Below are 24,168 nucleotides of genomic sequence, written 5' to 3'. Positions count from 1 at the left end.
GGAATGCTGTGATGCAAATGTGCAGGGCCATTAATAGAGCCCTGAAAATCCCCAGGTATCCATTTTATATCCGCGGATGCAAATATCCTGGGACCATTTTTGTGGATAGCAGCTCAGATGCCGCACAGGGCTCTGCAGCACAGACTCTCCAGAACGGAGCGGCTGTCACCCAGCCCGCAGGCTCCAGCTCAGCTCTCTGAATCACGCAGCAGCGGGGATAGCCCGCTGGGCATTCTGGGAGTTGTAGCCCCAGCTTGCTTGGACAGAGGAAGTAAACTACAACTCCCAGAAGGGAATGAGCCAAGCACCATTTTGAAAGAGGTGTGATGTAATTTAAACTAGCAGGTGGCAAGGGCCCGTGCTATGAAGGGAGAGTAATTATCGCTGCTCTCTTCCTGGGCCTGGTCTGCATGCATTACAGCCCCCACAATTGAATAGGGATGTGACACCCCCCGGTATGGGAGGGTGGCACTGCACACGAGGGCCCATGATTGTAGCCTTCCTACCCAGAGCGGGGAAGGAGGTACGGCAGGGGCAGCAGGAGGTCTCTGGGGAGAAGTGGGGGGCAGTTGGAGGTCAGGGGCTTGGCACAGCCCTACGTCATGGCTGCGCGGTGACCTGTGGAGCTATAAGAAGAGCTCAGTGGGGAGCAATACGGCTCAAGGAAGCTTTGAAAGACCATTTTAATAATGAGCCACAGTAATGTGTGTTGCTGTAGTGTGCTGTGCCCGGCATTATTGTTTTTTGCACCCCAATATGACCCTTGTAATGAGTGCTGTGTGTGTAGTAATATAACATTGCAAATGCACCTATTGCTATTATCTGTGAATAGTGTCAGCCCCAGCCTGCATATGCTGTGAACTAATAAAGATGAATTCAGTTTCCATAGATAGACTTTTATTCCAAACCCATGCAAACAGACATGTTTATAATTGAATGAAGCTTTATAAATATAGGAAAAAGAACCGTTGAAGGAAAAACAACAGTCATTTCACAAACACATACACCAGAGTCTCTCACAAGTCAGTGTATGTGCGGCTGTGACTGTCTGTACTTTCCCCTGGGGCGGAGTGGTAGAACATAAGAATGGCCATACTGGGTCAGACCAAAGGTCCATCTAGCCCAGTATCGTGTCTTCTGACAGTGGCCAAATGCCAGCTGCCCCAGAGGGAATGAACAGAACAGCTAATCATCAAGTGATGCATCCCCTGTCGACCATTCCCAGCTTTTGGCAAACAGAGGCTAGGACACCATCCCTGTCCATCCTGGCTAATAGCCATTGATGGACCTATCCTCCAGGAACTTCTCTAGTTCTTTTTTGAACCCTATTATAGTCTTGGCCTTCACAACTGTGATGTTGCACTCTATATGATTTTATGAAAATATGCTAATGTAACTGGAATATGCTTCGAGCAAAAGGTCTCTTGTAAGGTATCATTAAAAAGCTTATAATCTACTGAGTGTGATCATCCTATTTGTATAAATGTACCACTCTTGTATCTGAAACTAGAAATATGAAATATAACTCTGAGGGCCTCTTGTAATTATGCAAAGTGCGGGCCATTAATGGTGGTTTGGAATCTTGATGACTCCCATTAACCAGGACAATTGACTGCAGATGGCTCTGTTTTACCTGTAAGTCTTCCTGTATGTGTGTGTGCTGGCAAGTGGGTAATGAAGTCTTACAGTGACATGTGATCATGTCACCTGAACTGGAATCCATCTTTAACCTGGTGCTTTTCCATTGAGAAGGGGGGGGGACCCCAGAGGGACAAAGGATTCCGGCCTTATGTAAAAGAGATATAAGTGGGTGGAACAGAGAAAAGAGGGAGCCATCATGAAGAATCCCTAGCTATCACCGGAGCTGGAACAAGGGCTGTACCAGGGGAAAGGATTGTGCCCAGACTAGGAAGGCATCTAGTCTGTGAAAGAGACTTATTGAAACATCTTTCAGGGTGAGATTTTATCTGTACTCAGTTGTATTACTGTATTAGGCTTAGATTTGTGTGTTTTATTTTATTTTGCTTGGTAATTCACTTTGTTCTGTCTGTTACTACTTGAAACCACTTAAATCCTACTTTCTGTATTTTATAAAATCACTTTTTACTTATTAATTAACCCAGAGTATGTATTAATACCTGGGAGGGGGGGGGGACCGCAAACAGCTGTGCATCTCTCTCTATCAGTGTTATAGAGGGCGAACAATTTATGAGTTTACCCTGTATGAGCTTTATACAGGGTAAAACGGATTTATTTGGGGTTTGGCCCCCATTAGGAGTTAGACATCTGAGTGTTAAAGACAGGAACACTTCTGTAAGTTGCTTTCAGTTAAGCCTACAGCTGTTAGGGGACATGGTTCAGACCCTGGGTCTGGGTTTGCAGCAGGCTAGCAGGTCTGGCTCAAACCAGGCAGGGCACTGAAGTCCTAAGCTGCCAGGGCAGGAAAGCAGGGGCAGAAGTAGTCTTGGCACATCAGTTGGCAGCCCCGTCACAACAACATCCTCTGGCAAGGCAGTCTACAGGTTGACACTGCGTTGTGTGAAGAAAAGAGTAAATCAACTGATGTGTCAAGAGTAAATCAACGGATGTGTCCCTGCAATATCAAAGCAAACTGCATACTTACCAGAGGTTCCTTCCCCTGCATCATGCTCATCTTTGCTGGACTGCAGGGACTGGCTCGACTGCTCTGGAGTCTAAAACACGTCCTGACTCGCTGCGCCACTGGATCTCCCCAATCGCCTGTCCCCCATACTCCTCCTCCTCATTGTTCACTCCAGGGGCCTGTGTCTCTGACTCCTCCAAAATATCCACAGGGCTTTTTTGGGGGGAGGGGCTCTCTGCTGAGTATGGCATACCGCTCTTTGTAAAAGCAGCATGTCTGTGGCTCCGCACCACAGTGACTGTTAACCTCCCTTGTCTTCTGGTACGTATGCCACAGCTCCTTGGCTTTTATGCAGCACTGCTGCGGGTCCCTCTTGTTCTCCCCCTCATTCCCCAAGCAATCTGCTCATAGATATCTACGTTTTTATGGCTAGATCAGAGCTGTGCCTGCACAGCCTCTTCTCCACAGCCCCAGGAGATCCACCTCCTCCTGTATACTTGAGGCAGGAGCAAGTCTGCCACGTGTAGCTGGCATGGTCAGCTGGGCAGTTGCTAAGGTGAGGTCTCCACAGCGGGCAAGCCGGAAATGGAATTTCAAAACTTTGCAGGGCTTTAGAGGGGAGGGGCCCTTGGCAGTGGAGTTCAAAATGGTGACCAGAGCAGGACATTGTGGGACACCTCCTGGAGGCCACTAAAGTCAACGTAAGTAACGCTGTGTCTACACTGACACTATGTCAACCTAAGTGCTACGCCTCTCACAGAGATGGAGTTACTAAGTTGATGCAGTGGGCAAGTTTACATTGGCAGGAGTGACATTTTAGTGTAGATGCTTACAAAATTTGGTCGCCATAAGCTGCCTTACATTGATCTAACTCTGTAGTGTAGACCAGGCCTTAGACTAACCATGGAGATTCATAAAAAGATCAACAGACACAGAAAGTCAAAAGGCCAGCAGCAGTTAACAAACTAACCCAAATGCAACATCCTTCCACTAGCCAATGGTCACACCCTTGAAACCAACTCCAGAGAGCCCTGGGGGAAGCCCAAACTACTCAGAAAACAATACCAACAATGAAGGACAGGATATTCAGAGAGATATCATTGAAGAGCCATGATTTAGCATCACAAGGAAAGCACAGTTTGTATATTTGAGGCTAACTGATTACTACTGTTTGGAAAATCAACTTGAAATCTGCCCTGCTAATGCAAGTAAATTAGCTCTTGAAAGGTGAAGAGGACAATTTGGAATTCTTCCACTGTTATGAAAGTGATAATGTATTTATGTGAACTCATTATAACAAAAGGAATCCAGAGAGAGAGAGAAAAGAGGATAAGAGGTGAGCCACAGAAATCCAAAGCCAGACTGTATATTGGGGTAGTGGGTCAGTTGGTCCAGCAACAAAAGCCAAGCCTTTCACTGTGGGAGGGGTTTTCTCCAGGCCTTTATTCTTGCCTTAGTGTGAATAGCAGTTATTTAAAACAAAAGTATGTTATAGGATTTTATACAAACTGAAAAACCCATCTCAGATTACGTGTAGTTCTCTAGCAACTGTGTGGGAAGTTCTTCAAGAGTTCCTCATGTTCCTTCTGAGGAACAAGACTGGTCCATCAATCTCCAGCTCTGCTTCATTTCTCCACTCTGTACATCTGTGAGAGATCTGAGTAGAGATTTAACACCTTGCTTGATGGAAGTCAAGTAGAGCTTTTACAACCTGTCACACAAGCAAACTTCAGAGTGACCAACAGCTCCCTCTATAGCTAGTGAAGCTATATGACCTAATGACAAGGTCAAGGCAGAAATCAGTTATATCCTAAACTTGGATTAACTGTGCAAAGCAAAGTTACTTCTTTTAAATAAAACATGTCTTCAGTTAGAACGTCCCTGTTGTATTGATAAGAGTCAAGGTGTTTTAAATCTCTTGGTTAACTATTTAATGTTATTGGAATTAAACAAGGGTTTTTAAACACCTTCACTCTTGTTGGGTCTAAGGCCTTGTCTACACTGCCACTTTACAGCGCTGCAACATTCTCGCTCAGGGGTGTGAAAAAATACCTCCCTGAGCGCTGCAAGTTTCAGCACTGTAAAGTGGCAGTGTAGACAGTGCACCAGCGCTGGGAGCCGCGTTCCCAGGGCTGGTAGCTACTCTCCTCGTAGAGGTGGTTTTTTTATAGCGCCAGGAGAGAGCTCTGTGCTGCAACTACACAGCCACGTACTTTAACGTTGCTAGTGAAGACATGCCCTAAGACAGGGATGGGCAAACTTTTTGGCCCGAGGGCCACATCTGGGAATAGAAATTTTATGGCGGGCCATGAATGCTCACAAAATTGGGGTTGGGGTGCGGGAGTGGGTGCAGGCTCCAGGGTGGGGCCAGAAATGAGGAGTTCAGGGTGCGGGGAAGGGGTATCCTGGCTGGGGCAGCAGAGTGGGGGGGGGGGGGGGGGGGGGTGAGGGCTCCGGTTGGGAGCGTGGGCTGTGTGGTGGGGCTAGAGGTGAGGGGTTTTGGGTGCAGGAGGGTGCTCTGGGCAGGGATCAAGAGATTCGGAGGGCGGGAGGGGAATCAGGGCTGGGGCAGGGAGTTGGGGTGTGGGGAGAGGCTCAGGGGTGCAGGCTCTGGGCGGGACTTACCTCAAGCGGTTCCCGGAAGCAGCAGCCATGTCCCCACTCTGGCTCCTATGCGGTGCCACAGCCAGGTGGCTCTGCACACTGCCCTGTCCACAGGTGCCGCCCCTGCAGCTCCCATTGGCCGCAGTTCCCGGCCAATGGGAGCTGCAGGGATGGCACTTGGATCGGGGGCACCACAGCAGGGCAAGCCCCAGACCCCACTCCCCAGCGGGAGCTTGACAGCCCGCTTAAAACAGCTGGCGGGCCAGATCCAGCCCATAGTTTGCCCACCCCTGGTCTAAGACATATCCTTCTTTCAATACAATATCCCCCAGCCAGGTGATGTGGTTCTAAATGATCTTGTCTTGAAGAGGGAAAGTGCTCTTAAATCAGGTGGGAATAGATTAACAGTCAGGAAATATGGGAAATGTTGCATCTCTACAGGAAAGGAAACCTTACATGCCAACACATCAGTCACTCAGCTCCCTCATAAGACAAGCCCAGTCGGAGAGCTTCCACCAAAGCCCTTAAAATAGATGAATACTTTGGTCAGCCTCTTACAACTGAGAGAATGAAAAGCACATCACCACAACCTGACACAGAATGAGTTAGTAGCTGAACAACTCCTGGTAGCACTACTGCTTAAGCCCTTTTATGCCTTCCACAGGCTCCAAGCATCTTTCCAGAACACATTTATCAGAGGATAGATGTACATAAAGTTCAGATCAACCCAGCAGCTACAGCAAAGCTGAAAGATAAGAGCTCAAATCCATGTAGAGACATGTCTAAAGCCAAAGACAGCAGCTTAAATGTTATCTGAACACTAGTGTATAGAAGAGATTTAAAAGGGTCCTAATCCTTTAATGTGAGCTATGTAGACTTAGATCAAACATGAGATATATTAGATCTTCGACCATCTTACACTATACATGTAAAATGCTAATACATTCCTTATGTTATCAGGCTGCAAGAACTCCATTACCTCTACAACACTGCAGCACAGCAACAAAATGCATTCTCTCTCATGAAAACTTCAGCTCTAGAACATGACTATCAAAGCATCTAAGAACCTCCAGTACTAACACACAATTGCATTGCCTCTATTATACTGCAATTACCTTAGTTCTCCTACAGCACCAAATCTGGAAAGCTAAAACATGAGTGCATTACTAGGGCTCAAAAAAATGCACTCATCAGAGGTGAGTCAAATTATTACCCAAGAACGCTTTTTTCCACCAGGCCTGCCTGTCACTCCTCTCATTCTGCCTGCTTTTAGAATGAGTAGTGCATTGATCACAGGAACATTCCATGCTCCCACTGATACAGGAATAATGAACACACAAGAGGAAAGCATATCCAGGAACAGAGCAGGGGTTCTTAACCTCAAAGTCACAACCATCCAGCCCTTCCCTTTCTGCTAAATGAGAGAGGAGTGGGCGGGTCTGTCTTGGCCAAGTGGGAAGGAAGGGTCAGTGGGCAAGTCCTGGTATGGTGATGGGAAAAAGTTGAGAACTACTAGAATAGAGGAAAGACAAAAGAGTCATAACCCAAGGAGGGAGGGAGACTGGAGTTCTGATTCCCCTCAATAAGTATCTGGAGGGGCAAGGAGACTAGTGTAACATCCTCACAGCACACCAGGGTTTCTTCCATGTTGCTGCAGCCTTCTTCAGTAGCTGATAGATTATGGACCAAATCCTGCTCATTTTACTCCACATAGAAGTCCTATTGACTGCAATGGGACTACATCCACGAGTAAGGTGTAATTCAGCCATGTAATTAGTACTGAAAGGATCTTTTAAATTTTTGATTTCTGTTGTTTTGTAACAACTGATTTTATCAAATGCTATTCAGTATTTATGTATCAGACAACTTGTGCTTTTAAGTCAATTTTTTCTCATTTACTTTCAAGTTGCCTTTAAAAAAATTTTTTTTTTAATTTTCCAATTTGTAATGCCCTTTCAGAATGCTCAAAATACTTTTGATCATCTCAAAACACCTTGATCTCTGCAACAGCAGCTTCAAGGGAAATCGACATAACTCTGGGAACAGTGATTTATTAACTCGCAGCCACAGTACCAGCAGAAGAACAGAACACTGGTTTAGCCAGGGTCCCCAAAATATTGATCACAGACATTTTTTAAAATAAGACCTGTAGATCTCAAAAAAGCAGAATGCAGATGGACCTTCCTCATGAGATAGCAATTTTAAAAGCAATGGACTCTTCCCAGCCGCCCAAACCCCCGTTCCTGCACAGTCTTTCTAAAAAACAGCGAGTGAACAATATGAGAGGAAGGTAGCCTGTGATCAGGGCACTACATTTAGACTTGAGAGACCGGAATTCAATTCCTAGCTCTGCCACCTACATCCGACATGATGTTGGGCAAGTCCCTTGGCCTCAGTTTCCCATCTGTAAAATAGGAATAATAATTCCCTGCCCCACAAGGCTGTTGTGAGGATAAATGTATAAAGACTGTGTGCTTAGATACTACCGTGAGAGATAGATAAGAGAGCTTTTTTTGTTTGGTTTGGTTTTTAAGTCAACTGGTTTCAGATGCAGTTCATTAAGTTTCACCAGTGAAACTGCAGGGAGACTAAACTGATTCCATCTGAAACCAATGGGTTAATCAATTATTATAATTAGTCATTAGGGCATACAAACAAGCTGAAGTCCTCAGAGGATTCTTCTGCAAAAGCTTCTAGGTAAACTCTTATAGTGAAACAAGAACCAGCAACTCAGGGAGAAAAGGGGCAACTAATTATTTAATATGAAAAGCTAGTTAAAATATTTTAAGTAAATAAAGTTGAAACTAAAAAGATCTTTATAAAGCAAGGACCAAGAGGAGTATGTTTTGCTTGAATTTCATTTCATTCTGAAACTTCTGTGGCTGCTACTATACTACAGTATGTAGTGTATATGGAGCCTAAACTTCCAGAGAAACAGGGACTACAAAAATCCATTATCTCACTTCTATTTTCTTTTAGATTCCTGGTGTAGAACCTTCTGTTTTAGAAATAATCAAGTTGGATTTGTAATGAGAGAAAGAAAATTAACCCAGCTCTATGAAATGACTTGCTACTAACTTTTCTAAACTGATGATCTAGGGTTAGGCTTTTAAGATTTTGATTTATAATCTGGTATTCTCCCAGTACAAAATGTTAATAGCTGTTAATTGTAGGTTTTGGTAAAAAGGAAACTGTGCAACTGGCTGAGGTAGCTTTTTTTAAAAACTAGATTTTTATTATTAGCTATAGGCAGGTGTAAGTAGTGTTTAGTACACTGTCTCTACATGTATTTCAGGGAATATTTATTCCAAAATGTACTTTTCGGCAATGTAGTCTACGTAAATCTTTGTCCTCAAACCATACAAAGGTTTAATGTTGGCTCTCTAGTTCCTGGAACCTGAAATATGGTTAGAAAGAATGAGAAAAGCTGTGTGGGTTTTTGTTTTTTGTTTTAAAGGAAGTAACAGCTGTTGCTCTCACACAGCATTCAAAGATCTCCAGCAGTGAGGCAAGTTCTCATTGCTTGTGCCAATGGCAATGGATTAGTGATATGCTTCCCCAAAGTCATCAGTACAGGTGAAGCTTAAAGGACATGAGCAAACTAACGGGTGGAGGGCATAGATAATAACTAATGTATGCTTCATTTAGAGGGCACAGATATTGTCACACCAATTAAACGGATACTAAGGGCTCTGTTCTCCTTCCTCAGTGCTGAGTGATGCATTGACCTGACCTGTGCTGTTATCCATGTAGGTTACTGGCCCCCCATTCTTAGAAATTTGTGCTCAGGCTGTCTGGTTTAGGTTGCAAGGACTGAGAAAAGCTGGTGAACTAGTTTTACTGTAGTACTAATCCCACTCTAAATCCTTCATAACAAACGTGCTGTTTTAGATGTATGGTTCCTAGTCCCTACCTAGATTGTGGCATGAAGCCACTCCAGTTCCTGACATGAAATGCCTATATAACATTTTCTTCTAGTCCTATTGGTAGGTGGTTGCAAAGCAAATGTATTGAGAGGTACTCTACACACAGTGAAGAAAAACAGAACAGTAAGTGAGCTAAACAACAAACTCTTCAAACACACAATCCCCGAGAATGTTAGATATTTCTTTTATATTGAACTTTGCTGAAATGTGTTATTTCTTACCATAATACCGCATATGATACCTATATTAAACTGGTAAACTGCTTCATTTCCCCATGTCTATCTCAACTGAACAAAGCTTGAAAAATTTGCTTGCCAGAAGTCAATAAGAAACTTCCTCTGCCCATTGGTCCATCATGCACTGAAGCAGAGATGTCTGAGGTATCAATGTCTTGTCAGTTTCCTCCAGCTGCTCTGAAAACTCATACAAAGGTGAAGAGAAGGAAGTCTCTCTCCAACCCCCCCGCTCCTCTGTTCTTTGGAGAGTGCCTTAGAAGCAGCAGAAAACAAGGTTTGTGCTGCTTCTGTACTGTTAAGCCCTGTGCACTAGGGGTATGTCTACACGGCCCATGTTACAGGGCTGCCGCAGCAGCATTGTGAAGTGGGCAGTGTAGACACGTTTTATCGCTGAGGAGAGCTCTCCCGGTGATAAATAAAAACCACCCCGAACGAGCAGTGGGAGCTTTATTGCCGGGTGCGCGGCTCCCAGCAATAAAGCGCTGTCTATACTGGTGCTTTTCAGCACTAAAACTTTTGTCACTCAGGGGTGTGTTTTTTCAAACCCCAGAACAACAAAAGTTTTGGCGCTGAAAGCGGCAGTATAGAGACAGCCTAGGATTATTTTATTTCTTACTGGTACTACTAAAGGTTTCAGTGAACCAGTGTTAGCAATGACTAGTATAGACAGGCTCCTGCTTCTAGACCAGTGGTTCCCAAACTTTAACAACCTGTGAATTCCTTTCACTAAAATGTCAAGTCTTGCGAACGACCCTCCCCCCTAAAAATGAATATTTCCAGGGATTTTCTCCTTTACTTGAGTATAAATTATAAAAGCAGTGATCTTGGAAATATAACATTTGTTTTGATGAGATGCTTATTAAATAATAATTAATAATAAATAGTGTGTATCATTATAGTACTTTTATTACATTATGAAAACAGCAACACTCTTCCAAGATCTCACTTTTGAAGCCTGTATCACTTTGAATAAGCCTGTTATAAGACAAGGCTCCTATGTTTCATCAAGGAGTATCAGATGTGAAACAGCATGAAGGTATTTAAGAAGCCAATTCAAATTGTTCCTCCTACATAAGTATTCAGGTCTTGAGCAGTGCAGGTAAACAACGCACATTACAACAAAGCTTAAACTTGTTCTTCATAATAATTTTAAAAACAATACTAGCTGCCTATTTAATTTTAAAAACAGCAAATAATATCCACCTCCCTTTCCATTTCTTATAAGGAGTCATGAAGTTTAAATCTCCTCAGTATGATAGATATGCTTGCTTTGATCTGCTTAGCTCTTGGAAGTCTAGGGGCTCCGTGCTGCTGGCCCCGTGCTGCCCGGAGTTCCTAGGGACAGCTCTGTCCACCATTAGGGAATTTTTTCCCGAGAACCCCCTGTAACATTTCGCGAACCCCAGTTTGGGAACCACTGTTCTAGACCTATTTTTATTTCCAGAAGCTGCAGGAGGGAAAGACAGCATTGATTCTCCCACCAATTTACTACATTTGAAAACAGGTCACCAGCCTTCCATGAGGCCCAACACGGAAGGCATTGAAGTACACCCCGCTGGCCAACACCCTGAGAGCCCAGGGCTATGAGGTCCAGATACACGCCCTGATTGTGGGAGCCCCGGGCTCATGGGGACCCCCACAACGAGCCGGTACCGAGAGTGTGCAGAGTCGGTCGACGCTACGCCCGGCTCATGAGACAGCTCATGGTGTCCGACACCATCAGGTGGTCCAGAGACATCTATATGGAACACATCACGGGACACCATCAATACCAGGTTGAGTAATCAAGACCGCCGATCAGGGAAATAACCCACTTCCTTCCCCGACGGACCAAGGGACGCACTCCACCCATGTACTTATTCGCTACACTAATACTGACTTGGACTCTTAATACATTCCATGGGTGGCGTACCCGAGCCCACTTATCCACTGACGCTTTAAAAACTCCCGCACCCCAATCTGGGTCTATGCTGGTTATGTGATATGTATGTAACTCATGATCCTTGTAAGCGATACCTGTAATCCCTCATAACTCAAGCCTGACCCCAGATGTACAGTACCTTCCCTCTTAACTTGTGTATATTTAATTTTAAACATTAACTTTAATAAAAATTTTAAATCTGTGCTTATACCCTTCGGAGTGGCTTTCTCTCACGGCTTCTAGCTAGCATGTGTCTATTTCAAGCCTGGCATATGAGACTAAAAATCACAACCAACACCCCATTAAATTAACCAACAACACTTGCTATGGCTATGGGTGTATATTTCAGTCAAGAGCACTTAATCATCATGCAGGTTTGGAAATAGTTGTAATGAAAGTTTATACACCTATAAGTCAGAAGTCCTTTTTAATCTGAAGAAAGGGGAAAACGATCTTGCAGATGGCAGCAGTACAGGAAACAAAACATATCTCTGGAATATCTGAAATTTACTGTAATGAACCCGTAAATGCAGAGGAACTGACTGGAAGGCTTAGTTGTAAAAGCTTCAGACTTGCAATGTTATGGTGAAGAGGCCCCCTACCGGCCACAACCCAATAATCTCCTCAGATGATTTAGTTGTACAATCAACTGTAGGAACAGCCTTGAGGCAACTGCAGCTAAAGGTGTGGTTAGCAGAGATATACATCCTCAGGGTGCATTGGAATCATTCATCTGTCATTTTGTGAGACGTCTTGAACTCCTGAACCTTATGGTAGCCTGCCCTATGTTATTCAATAACTAAAAATGCCCAGTGGAAAATTAAGTCTATCTTTGTAAAAAGAAATAACTCCTTATCTTCAGGCTGCCTGACTTTTTCATAAATCTAGCCACAACTGTGGCTCCTCACACACCAGTCTTGTCTGGCTTTTCTCCCCCTTCCTTGGGACAGCCTGACACAGCATGTAGAAGGGAAATGGATGAAGCAGAAATGATGAAATAAAATGAGGGAAAGCAGCAGAATGAAGCAATCCTTAATGCTGTAATATTCAGGGTTGCCTGGAGAACTTGACATTGTTTAGCAGCTAAAGGTCTTCTGCAGATTAAAATAAAGGAGGCTTAATGGCTATAGACAATTTCTGTTTATAATCCTTGTTCCTAACATGTTTATTTTCACATAGAGCAAGTAGCTGGTTTAGGCTTTTTCCAGCCACACTGACGTAGGAAATGATGTAAAATATGACAAGTGATTAAGCAGGGATGTAGGGAAGGGTTGTTTTATTTGAACTGCCACAAATCTAAGGCCTATAACCTTGGTATCCCAAGTGTCCTGCAGTTAGGGAGGGGAAGGTTCCCATTCCAGTATTGTAAAAGGATTTGTCCTTGTTTTTATTACTTGCCACAATGCACAGATACTAAAGCCATATCCACTAGTGTGACTGCTGCATCCTTCCTCCCTATCCACAGGGGATTCCGGCTGCAGGCACTATTAAGAGAACGCAGGGCTCATCCGGCCTTCTGTGGGAAGAATTTCTAACATCCAACCCTTCAGGTGTAGTAGAGGATCCAGAAAGTCCTTGATCTTTAAAACAGACTGACAGCTGAAATCTAACCACCTGTTTGCAGAGCATGGCTGAGATCTGCTCAGAATGCTCAGGGTTTTGCTGTTTGGTAGACTTTCTCCTGTATTATCACAGCTAAAGAACCATCTCCCCCTCACTGGGAAGAGCACCATTGGTCTCAATAGTTTTAAATCAAGAAGTGACACAGGGTCTCCAGCACCAGACTCCAGTATATGTGCTGAAATGATGATTAAATAGCCCTCACAAATGACTATCCTTCACTGGAAGAGGAGAAGCTCAGAACTGGGACCAGTGTAATGATCTTGATCAGAATGATGAGAATGCCCACATGTGAGAAGAGGGCAACAATGTCAGGGGCAGAGTCATCACCAGAACTGGATGTACATGAAGACTATTTATGAGATGGCTCTGACAAGATACATCTGCTCTCCAACCCCATGAAAAAAAACCCTGCACCACAAATAAGCCTCCAGCATCTCAGTCAGTATTGTGCTGACCCTCTGGAGATAACAGCAGGTGTGAAAGGATGTTTGACCTGTTATTTCTAGGCAGTAAAACAATATGTAAAACCCCAAGGAACATAGAGGACTTCACAAAGCTATAGGGAGAAGCCAAAGAGCTGCAACACACCAATTAGCACTCCTCTAGGACTGTTCTTATCCCTAACCTAAGGGGGCCCCCATGTCTTCTACCTTGGGGTGGCACCATAGCAGGGGTGCAATGAGAGTTCCTTTAAAGCGGGCAAAATGCTGCCACTGAGACTAATGACAGCCTAGCACCCTCACAACCACCACCAGGAGATGAGGGAATGCAGTCTGACTACGGACAGGATGGGGGTTGTAGCCTGATCAAGGAAATATAACAAGGTAGGGGTGGGAGGCGGAATGGAGGGAGGAGAAGCACAGTCTAACCGGGGGGCTGGAATAGAGGGATGGAGGGACACAGTCTGACTGGGAGCAGATGGGGGTTGGAGGGGTACAGTCTGACCGGGTGTGGGGGGCACAGTCTGACGGGGCATATGAGAAGTGAGGAGCACAGTCTGGCTAGGGAACATGGATGTGGAGGTGGCAGAGTCTGTCTGGGACCATAAGTATGGGGAGTGCAGGGCAGTCTGATAAGGGTTATGGGAGTGGTGGTGGGGAACACTCTGATGGGGGCACAGTCTGACTGGCAGGTATGGGGGTGAGGGGCACAGTCTGACTGGGGGCATGGGAGTGGGGGGCACACTCTGACATGCGGTTGTGGAAGTTGGGGCACGGCCTGACTGGTAGATATGGGGGAGGCACAGTATGACCCAGAGGGATGAGGGATGGGGGCCACGGGGCACAGTCTGACATGCGGTTGTAGAAGTTGGGGCACAGTCTGACTGGGGATGAGGGGCACAGCCTGACTGGTAGATATGGGGGAGGCACAGTCTGACACAGGGGGATGGGGGCCACGGGGCACAGTCTGACGGGGGGGGCAACCTGGCTCGCGGAGCCGGGGCAGTGCCGAGGGCGGGCTCCGGGCGCTGGGCTCTCGGACCAGAGCCGGCCCAGCGCGGCGGCAGCCCGAGGCCCGACCCGCGGGCCCCCCGCCCGCGCCGCACGCACCTTCTGGCGGATCTGGCCGGACGTGGAGACCTTGCGGATGAGCTTGTGCGGGGAGCCCGGCTCCTGCTCCGGCTCGCTGTCCGACGACTCTTCCGCCGCGGCGGCGGCAGCAGCGACCCCGGCCTGGGGCCGCGAGGCGCCCGCCGCCGCCATGCTGCAGGCTGAGGAGCGGGGCCGCCCAGCGCCCCCTAGCGGCCGGCGCGAGCGTCTCTGTGACGCGCCCTCTGGCGTGCAGAGGCGGAGCCGCACGGTCCAGCCGGGAGACCCCCCCCAACATCCCGGGCTGCCAGAAGGGCGCAGGCCCAGCGCGAGGGCTCACCTCGGGTAAGGTTCTGCGGTGGCCCTGGTCTGTCTCCTGAGGGCTCAACGCCTCCGCCCCCCACTGTGTGCGTGGGGGGCATCAGCACTGACCCCCTGCCCCACACATTGGCTGAGGGGAGTCTGGCCGCCCCCAGGAGCTCTTACCCCCAACCCCTCCGTTCAGCCCCCCCACGGGCCCCTAGCTCTCTCCGTTCAGGCCCCCCTTGCCCATCTCAGTTCAGTCCCCCCATTCGCCCCCAGCTCCCTCTGTTCAGCCCTCTCCCCACTGCTCTGATCTTCATCTCTACTGATGAGACAGGACCACCAATACCCGCCTCGCGGACCATCCTCTATGACTTCCCCCACACGAGCCCAGACAGTCCTGACGCACAGTGGCATTCAAATCCCAGTTCTCTAGTCAAAACCGGCGCCGTACTGGCCTGAGCCACTTTCACTATGATTGTGGACAGTACTCTCCCACGTTCCCCCAGTGCTAAAGATTATTCCCAACCTCCATCACACAGAAGACCATCCCCCTGGGCCTCCTTGATGGACTGTAGAGAGATGAGAGCTACTCCACAACTATGAGCATAGAGACACAGAAATTGGAAATGCCCTCCTGGCATCACTGTGCACTGGTATGGGCAAGAAGGTGCCAGACCCAACTTGTGGATGAGCAGCTGAATTAGACCATGCAAATCATCATGGGAACTTTAAAATCAACACCTCTACCGTGGCTTTCTAAATCAGCAAACATCAAACCTCAAGTTATCCATCGAGATGTAGCCACAGCACGAGAACTTAAATGGTTCGAAGACTACCCAGCACTTCCCATCTGGCAGGCTATGGCTAACATACCCCAACAATGCCTGAAATTGCAAAAACGACCATGGACGATACGTGACCGCCTCATGTCTCTAGATCTGACCAGGGAATGGCAAAGTGTCTGGAGCTCACCTACCATTCCAAATAAGCACATTATTATTGAGCCAACAAGGCGCTGGCTCAGTTTTGATGTGCCACACTGACTTTGGACCACACTGAAGCACATCCAACAAAGTATGAAAGATGCTGCTACTTTATGCACAAGTGGAACATCAAAGACTCCCCTTCATGCGACTGTGGGGTGAACATCCAAACCATCAAACACATTATAACACAGTGCCCCAAATATGGATTCAAAGGTGAACTAGACGATATTCACAGTGTCAGAGAGGAGGCCTTGAAATGGCTCATGGACCTATAACTGCAGCTATAGAATGTTGCTCTGCAGATGCCATATGTGTGCAAAAGAGAGAGGCTGTCCTCATCCAACAGTTTGTCCCGCATTGTCCCCCAGTTCCCTCTGCTCCTCCTGGGGCTCTTCACCCACCTCCCCAGGCCTGGGGGGCTGCAGCAGGGTCCCTCACCCCCCTTGGCTCCTGCCCAGCCCAGGAGTTGCAGTGGGAGGAGCAGAGGAGATGACCTGTGGCTCACAGGAGGGGAGGCAGGAGAAGGGGGCAGCACCACCCCAAGCTACAGGACTCTTTCTCTCCCTCCTCCCCCCACTCCTGTGCAAGCTCATGGGGAGAGGGAGTAGAACTCAGTCTGTCCTCTGCTACAGGTCTGATTGGCTGCTCTTTCCCAGGAAACAAGGCAGGGGGGCAGACAGCCAATCGGGGGGCTACCCCTCCTGCAGGGCTGAAGTCCAGGAGAGGGCTGAAGCTGCTCAGGAGGTGGGATGGGGTGGGTGAAATCCCCTGATGCAGGAAGAAGACATCAGGAGAGTTGGTAAGAGAGTCAATCTGCTCCCTCTGCCTCTGCAGTACCAGACCTGGGGAGGGGCAGAGGGGGATGAGGAGCCCTGGAGCTGCAACCCCCTCCCCCAGCCTGCAAAGGGAAGAGGAGACTCTGCAGGGCCCAGAATCACCAAACTCTTTACATTTGGGAAAGTGGGCAACACTAACAGTCACACACACACTGGGGTGGGCACAGGGCCGGCTCTGGCTTTTTGGCCGCCCCAAGCAAAAAAAAAAAACGGGGCGGCCCGGACGGCAAAGCAAAAAAAAAAACCCGCGGCCCGGCGGGGGCACGGGGGCAGGGAGACCGGCGGGGGGGGGAGGGGAGGGAGTGGGCGGGAGAGAGAGAGAAGGGGGCGGCCAGGGCTACAGCAGGGGCGCTGCCACGCGGCCCTTCCCGCTGCGCCGCCTCCTGCCGCCTGCCGCGAGGGCTCCGCTCCGGTCGGCGGGGAGGGAAGGAAGAAGACTGCCCTGCAGGGCGCTCTGGTTCTCCGCGCCGCCGCCCCCTACAGGGCGGCCGGAGCGGAACAAGAACAACAACAACAACAAAAAGCGGCCGTGCCGCCCTAGGATTGGGCAGAATGCTGCCTCCAACAATCTGCCGCCCCAAGCACCAGCTTGCTCAGCTGGTGCCTGGAGCCGGCCCTGGGTGGGCAGGGGAAGGTCAGAAAATCAAACCAGATCAAAAAGAACAGTATCTTTTAAAACCCTCATGTTGGGGGTCTAATTAATAGTTTTTGAACTTCTGGAGTCCACGACCCTGGTATCTATTGACAGCCTTAAGTATTTAAAAATCATGAGTCAGGTCTAAAATACAATGATTGGCTTAAAGCTCATGAGATTTTTTTTTAAATAATATGGGGTTTTTATTGGCTTTCCGGTTTTCAAGCTTTTCTCTATAAACATGGGGGCTAGAATATTTTTTTTAATGAAATATTTTTACCTACTCAGAGGATTCTAGTAACAGGTGCTACGAAAATCCCCAAATAATGTGCAACTTACACTAAAATCACATGTAACCCCTTTGGGGTTTAGAGAGCATGGCCCTTTAAATCTTTTTCCTAAGGGGGAGGGGGAGAGTAAGAAAAAAGGAGGGAAACTCCAGGGGGCAGCGCTGGAGCTCCAAGGAGAGGGAGAGGCAGCCTGCAGGCCCTGGAAAAGTGAAGGAGCAGAGAACCTGCCCGAGGCCTGAGACAGACAGGGCCGATTGGGGACACGAGCCAGGAGGAGCACTGTGCCAGGGGGGTAGGGTGACCAGATAGCAAGTGTGAAAAATCGGGACGGGGGTGGGGGGTAATAGGAGCCTATATAAGAAAAAGACCCAAAAATCAGGACTGTCCCTATAAAATCGGGACATCTGGTCACCCTACAGGGCGGAATTGCCGAGAAGGACAGGCCGGAGCTGGATCCAGTATCACGGCTGCCCAGAGCTGCATGGGGCTGTAAGTACTGGGGCTTCTGACTCTGCATTGGGAACAAGGAGGGAGGCTGTAGCTAGTTAAGTGGGGAGGTGGTCGCTCTGTGTGGCTTTGCAGAGAGCGGCAGAAGAGGGCACCGGAGGGGTTTGTTGGGGGAAAGTTCACTGGCGCCGAAGACGACCAGGAGCACCCAAGACTCACCACTGTATTGGAACTTTGCTCAGGACTCCTGAACATTGTGTGCAGACACATTGCTCAGTGTCTGCCCTTCCAGACTGCGCTACCACTGGGCCTGTGGGACCTTGGCTTGGATGCAGCCCTGTTTTACTGCTCCCCCTATATTTCCCCTTGTTGTTTTTCTCCTCTCATCCCTCTGTAAATAAATATTTCCCTTGTTATATCCACTGTACTTTTCTTGTGGGTGTGTGTGTTCACTCTGGGGGGTTTGGAACAGGTGCCCCTGGGGTGGAAAGGATTTCTCCTGCTGCATTCCTGCGCGTGCCATCTCTTGGCCAGAGCTGCCTGCAGAGCAGACTCCATCTTGGCCACGAGGGTGCTAAAGTTACACACATGAGTTGGAAACACTACACAATAGAAAGTGGAACCAGGTTTAGGCACTTTTTAGAGAACTGTACCTTTTAGACAAAGGATAGATGTAAGACAAAGTCCAGTAAGGTACCATCAGTGGTTTGGAATGACAGAACAGAAAGATGAATGAAGCTGTGAAGCAGGTACAAGATAGAAAGTGGTGGAAAGCCTTCATTTGGCCCCACTGTTGCCATTGTGCTGACAGATGGGAATCGAAGAAGAAAAAGGCGGGTTGGCTGATTCAGCAAGAACTTGCCTTGAGATCTGTTGCTTCCAGAGCTGATCAGGTTAGCAGTGTTGTGACTCACTAACATAATAAACAGCATATTCTCTCACTATGATACACATTTCTGCTTCTGCATTTCTCACCCTCCCTACAGCTTCCACCCACTACTGGTGGCCAGGGGGGCTTTACTCTTTCCAGTTCCAATGCAGGTCCTTACAAGTGTCTGTATACGAGCACTGATTGGGAATAAAGCACTGGGTTGTCAGTAATTGCCAAGAGAAATTGAGTGAGCATGCTCAGCTCTGCCATCTCAGCCCCTCACTCATCTAGACATAACCTGAATAGACATCAAGGGGCATTCATTAGGTTATGCTCTGTTGGCAGGGCATACTTAATGAATAGGGGCATACATCTGTCTCGCCCCTAACTTGAGACAAAACTGCTGACCTTTAAGGGTTTTTCCCCCCCATAACAAGGTCACAATCTTTGTAGCCTATTGAACAAGACTCCTGTATGATTTTTCACTAATTTGACTATATATATATATATATATAATTTCCAATATAATCAAAGGTGGGAGATTTCAGAGTAGCAGCCGTGTTAGTCTGTATCCACAAAAAGAACAGGAGTACTTGTGGCACCTTAGGTGGGAGAGTAACCTGGGCTGGGTTCTGAATGGTTTTAAAACATTAAATAAATTTAAATACACATTACAAAATAAGGTTTTGCTCAAAATAATGGGCATCAGGCTTTCAGCATTTTTTAATCAGCCTTATTAATAATGTACTGGAACTAAGAATTACTGCCGACTAAAAGAGATTGGCTTTGTAACTTGGCTGCATGAATGACTTTTGGGAAAATTAAACAATCAAATGAGATTATGCAGGATTTTTGATAATCTGCAGGGGTTTTTTGAGGGGGGAGGAGGAGGAGGAAGTAGGTAGAACAGTTATGCTGGCTTTGTTCTTTCCTTTGAGAAATTCCACAGGTAGACTGGGCACTACAGTTACTTGACTGATGTGTGAGATGCTAGCTTGTGTGTAGGTTTCTGCAAGGAGCTTGCCTTTCTCTTGCAAGACTGTGTAGTCTTCAACACAAGTAGTGTATTGATACCACTCAGTTCCTTCATCAGACCGAGCTGGAGTGGTACTTTTGCTTACATAGCATGTGACTAAAACAGGGGCATAAATTAACATTTATCATACAGTAACACGCTAGAGGCCCCAACTGAGAACAGGGCTCCATTGTGTTCAGACATGGAGTAAAAGATCATCCCTCCCCTGAAAAACTTGCAGTCTAAACAGACAAGACAAGCAAAGGATCGAATGGGAAACAGAGGCACAGAAAGGTGAAGTGACTTGCCTAAGAAGGTCACACAGCAGGTCAGTTGGAGAGCCAGAGAGAGCAATTGGGTCTCTTCATTCCCGCCTCTTCTAGAGGAAAGTGAATTGACTGAAGATAATTTCAGATAAAGGTGAGGAAGTGGTGGGGTTGAGGGAGCAGCAATCTCTAGAGAATATGACAAGGAAGAGATCAGTTCTTGCTTGTTAATGAATGCACGTGACAATTGTCACCCAGGTATGCCAGAATTGCCCCTGGTTTCCAGGGAGCTGCAGTAACCAGAAGTGTTTACCCATGTAGGCCAAGGCCTTGCCCAAGCCCTCCATTACTGTGTGCCCTCAAGAATGGAGTATCACACTGTATTCTCTATGGGGATATGTTTGAAGATTCCCTTGGAAGAACTCTTTATCTGTTTCCATAAAGCACCATGTACATCATCAGCAATTAACAACAATAAACTTCAGCTAGGGTAGACTACTCATTGTGTTGATTACATGTGCTGTGTTAGCAGCATTGACTGATATTCTCCTGCGTACGGCTCAAAGGGTTGACTTTGATTTATAGAGCCCTAGAGGGGCTGTGTCTGGGCTACCTTAGAGAGCTTCTCTCTGCTTCTGCACCATTCTAACTATTGAGATCAGCTGGTGCATGCATAGTAACAGTCCTCAGACTAGAGTTCAGTCTCCCAGGAGAGGGAGGAGACACACCACGCTCAATACGCTCTTGCCTCTAGAATGTGTTTCTCCTCAGTCCAACACATCAAAGTGTTGTCCTTCAGGGAAGGATGAAGTGCTCATCTATTCAGGCTTTTGCCTGTGGCCAGACACATTTTAACTGAAAAATAAGTAAGACTGTCACCCACCTCTGTCATTCCCTTGCAACCATTTCCACTCTTAAACTCTTTCACTGCAATCTAACTGAATTTCTAGGCACAACAACAGAGGTTAACAACTGTTTTTTCTTTTCTTCCAAGGTAACAACAGTAGAAGCAACCTGCCATAGCTACTTTCCACCTGCTTTATTTTGCAACCTCTTAGTCTCCTGCCCTCCCTTCAGCTCTGACATCAGCATCCTTTTAATCTGACACCACTAATGAATAGCAACCAGTTTGCTTTTCCTCTCTCCCACCTACTCAGGGTGACAGCTGGTTCCTGACACCAAATTGCACTGTATTTTTCAATCTAAAGCTATGCTTTTCTGACTCAGTCTTTCCACACACCATCCTTCAGTTATGCTGTTAGCATTAGACAACCCAGCACTGAAACACTCTCCAGCAATCTCCCAAGAGGCCTCAGGAAAGCCTACCTATCTAATGCATGGATGGCTGGTGTATTAACTAAAGGTTTTTCCAGTCTTCCATTCAGAACTTCCACGTGAAGGAGATGGGATAGAAGAAAAGAACACTTGTCACCAGTGTAAAATTGGTTCCTTAAATCCGCTAAGCTTTCCTGGCTGTTTAACCGTTTATGGAATTTATGTTCAAAGCAGGCAGCTTCGTATACACTTGCATTAGGAAACTTTAAAGCTATCATAGTGTCTATATAGTAATATAGAGTTATGGGAATCTCTTCTGTAAATGGTCAGTTAGCAAGGTTCATAAAAAAAAAAGTGTATTAACTTAATTTTAGGTTCCTGCCACTTGTATCTCATTTTTGTTACATCGAAAATATAGCACAGAAAGCCTCTGAAGGCAGAACGCACTGGAAATGACAGAAAATCATCAAGAACGCTGACAATCATAGAAATGTAAGGCTAGGAGGTACCTCAAGAAGTCATCAAGTCCAGGCCTCTGTATTATAGCAGGACCAAGTAAACCTAGACCCTGTCTTGGTCCTGTCCCTGACAGGAGTTTGTCAACCCTGTTTTTAAAAACTTCCAATGAGGGAATGCTATAATAAGCTTAAACTAATTCAAAAAGAGTAGAGGGCATCAGCTAAGAAACTAGAATGAAAATCAACTAGATCAAAGACAATTGGATTATTCTATTACAGCTGTAAACATCTGACTAGCAGTCTAAGGGTACGTCTATACCCAGCTGCTAGTTCGGCGGCAAGCAATCGAACTTCTGGGTTCGACTTATCGCGTCTTGTCTGGACGAGATAAGTCGAACCCGGAAGTGCTCGCCGTCGACTGCGGTACTCCTGCTCGGCGAGAGGAGTACCGCGGAGTCGACGGGGGAGCCTGCCTGCCGCGTCTGGACCAAGGTAAGTTCGAACTAAGGTACTTCGAACTTCAGCTACGTTATTCACGTAGCTGAAGTTGCGTACCTTAGTTCGAATTGGGGGGTTAGTGTAGACCAGGCCTAAATGTTTGGTTTCTTAGAAGACAGTGTAACCTCAGAACCAGAATGCATGAAAGATAAAAGGCTAATCACCCTGAAACTAAAGACAAAGGTCAGCATCTTTTGGTCAAGGGACAAGAAAGTTCAGCTTCACTTGCTGGGAGCTAATGAGCAGATTGAAAAAGCTGAATTCTCCTCCCTCCCTGCAAGAGAGTTAAAAGTGCTAGTACAAAGTTAGTTGCTGAAAGTCTAGGCCAACCTGAGAAAATGGATACTAATCATTAAATCTGCGATTCTTTCACTGAGGTTGCAGAAGTCATGGATTCCGTGACTTTCTACCACCTCTGACTTCCCCAGGGCCAGCTGCTCGGGTGCCCCCGGCCAGCCATACCGGCCGCTGCTGGAGCGACCTGGGGCCAGCTGCTTCGGCAGTCCCAGGGGCCAGCCGCACCAGCTGCTGCTCGAGAGGCCTGGGGCAGCTGGCTCCAGGGACTATGCAAGCAGTGGCCAGTGCAGCTGGTCCAGGGGACCGCCCAAACAGCGGTCCTGGGGGAGGCCCCTTGGGAGCTTCGAACAGCGGTCCCAGGCGCTGCCCCAGGGCCAGCCACACTGGCTGCTGCTCGGGCGGCCCCAGGCAGCTGGCTCCAGGGACCACCGGAACAGCGGCTGATGTGGCTGGCTCCAGGGAGCACCCAAGCAGAGGTCCTGGGGGTGCCCCATGGATCTCCGGAGCAGAAGCTGTTCTGGGATGGCTGGAGCAGCGGCCCGGAGGCCGTCGGAGAGCAGTCCCCGGGAGCAGAGGCCAGGGGGCAGTCAACCCCCAGCACTGGAGGAAGGTCCTCCCTCAGCACGGGCCCCCTCGAGCAGCAGGCCCCAGAAGGAGAGATTTAGTCACAGGTATTTTTATTTATTGCCCATGACCTGTCCAGGACTTTTACCAAAAATACCCGTGACTAAATTTTAGCCTTACTAATCATTGTTTTGAGCAAGTCCATCCCTGCCTCATTCACAGCGCTGTGCATTATTACTTAGTACTACATTGAACTTTCAGAAATTGTCTGCAGTAGACGATTTTGTGAGGAAGCTCAGGACACCTTGCAGGCCAGATATACAAAAAGCTCAACTCTGTCATAGCCCCTGAAGCTGGAGCTAAAAGATAAGTGGGAAACTGCATTACCTAACTCATGCTTAAAAAAAGATTAGGAAGAATGTCAGAAATACATCCAGTTAATTTTTTCAAGACTATCTTAAACAGAGTTCACTGGATGCTGGACCATCTCTATAAAACAGGCTTGGTTAACCGGTGTAAAAGTTGGAGATGCTATCAACCTTCTGCTAAACTTGCCCATGTCTTCTTCCCTTGAATTACAAAAAAATACTAGAGCAGCAGTTCTCAAGCTTTAGCAACCCGAGGATCCCCATTTTGATTTAAACATTTTCGTGGACCTCCAAGCCGACCACTCAGGCCCTGCCCCCACTCCACCCCTTCCCCCAAGGTCCCACCCCTGCCCCTCCTCTTCCCCGCCCTCTTTCCGTCCCCTCCCCCGACTGCGCCCCGTCCTTGCTTCTTCCCCTCCCTCCCAGCACCTCCTGCACGCCACGAAACAGCTGTTCCCTGGTGTGCAGGGGGCACTGGGAGCAGGGCCGGTGCAACCAGGGCCGGCTTTAAGCCGATTCGGCCGATTGCCCGGAATGGGGCCCCGCACCTAAGAGGGCCCCGTAACGTCCGGGGCTGCCAGCAGAGAGGGGAAAAAAAAAAAAAAAAAAAAAAAAA

General features: G+C 47.5%; 1 protein-coding gene across 2 annotated transcripts in view; it reads right to left on the bottom strand.

The window, feature by feature from the left end:
* Window positions 1-14,614, bottom strand: part of DGKD (diacylglycerol kinase delta) — an 86,378-nt gene extending 71,764 nt beyond the window's left edge. Inside the window, exon 1 of one of the 2 annotated variants that reach the window (XM_024216793.2) lies at window positions 14,463-14,614. The gene's annotated coding sequence lies outside the window, so the exon portion shown is untranslated. The remainder of the gene's footprint in view (window positions 1-14,462) is intronic. The other variant, XM_024216791.2, reaches the window with a different exon arrangement.
* Window positions 14,615-24,168: the final 9,554 nt, after the last annotated feature.

This window comes from Terrapene carolina, unplaced genomic scaffold (genome assembly GCF_002925995.2).
Source record: "Terrapene carolina triunguis isolate 2854851 unplaced genomic scaffold, T_m_triunguis-2.0 Scaffold88, whole genome shotgun sequence".
Lineage (NCBI taxonomy): Eukaryota > Metazoa > Chordata > Testudines > Emydidae > Terrapene > Terrapene triunguis.
The sequence above is the reverse complement of the archived record's forward strand: the minus strand, read 5'-3'. Positions and strand labels throughout refer to the sequence as shown.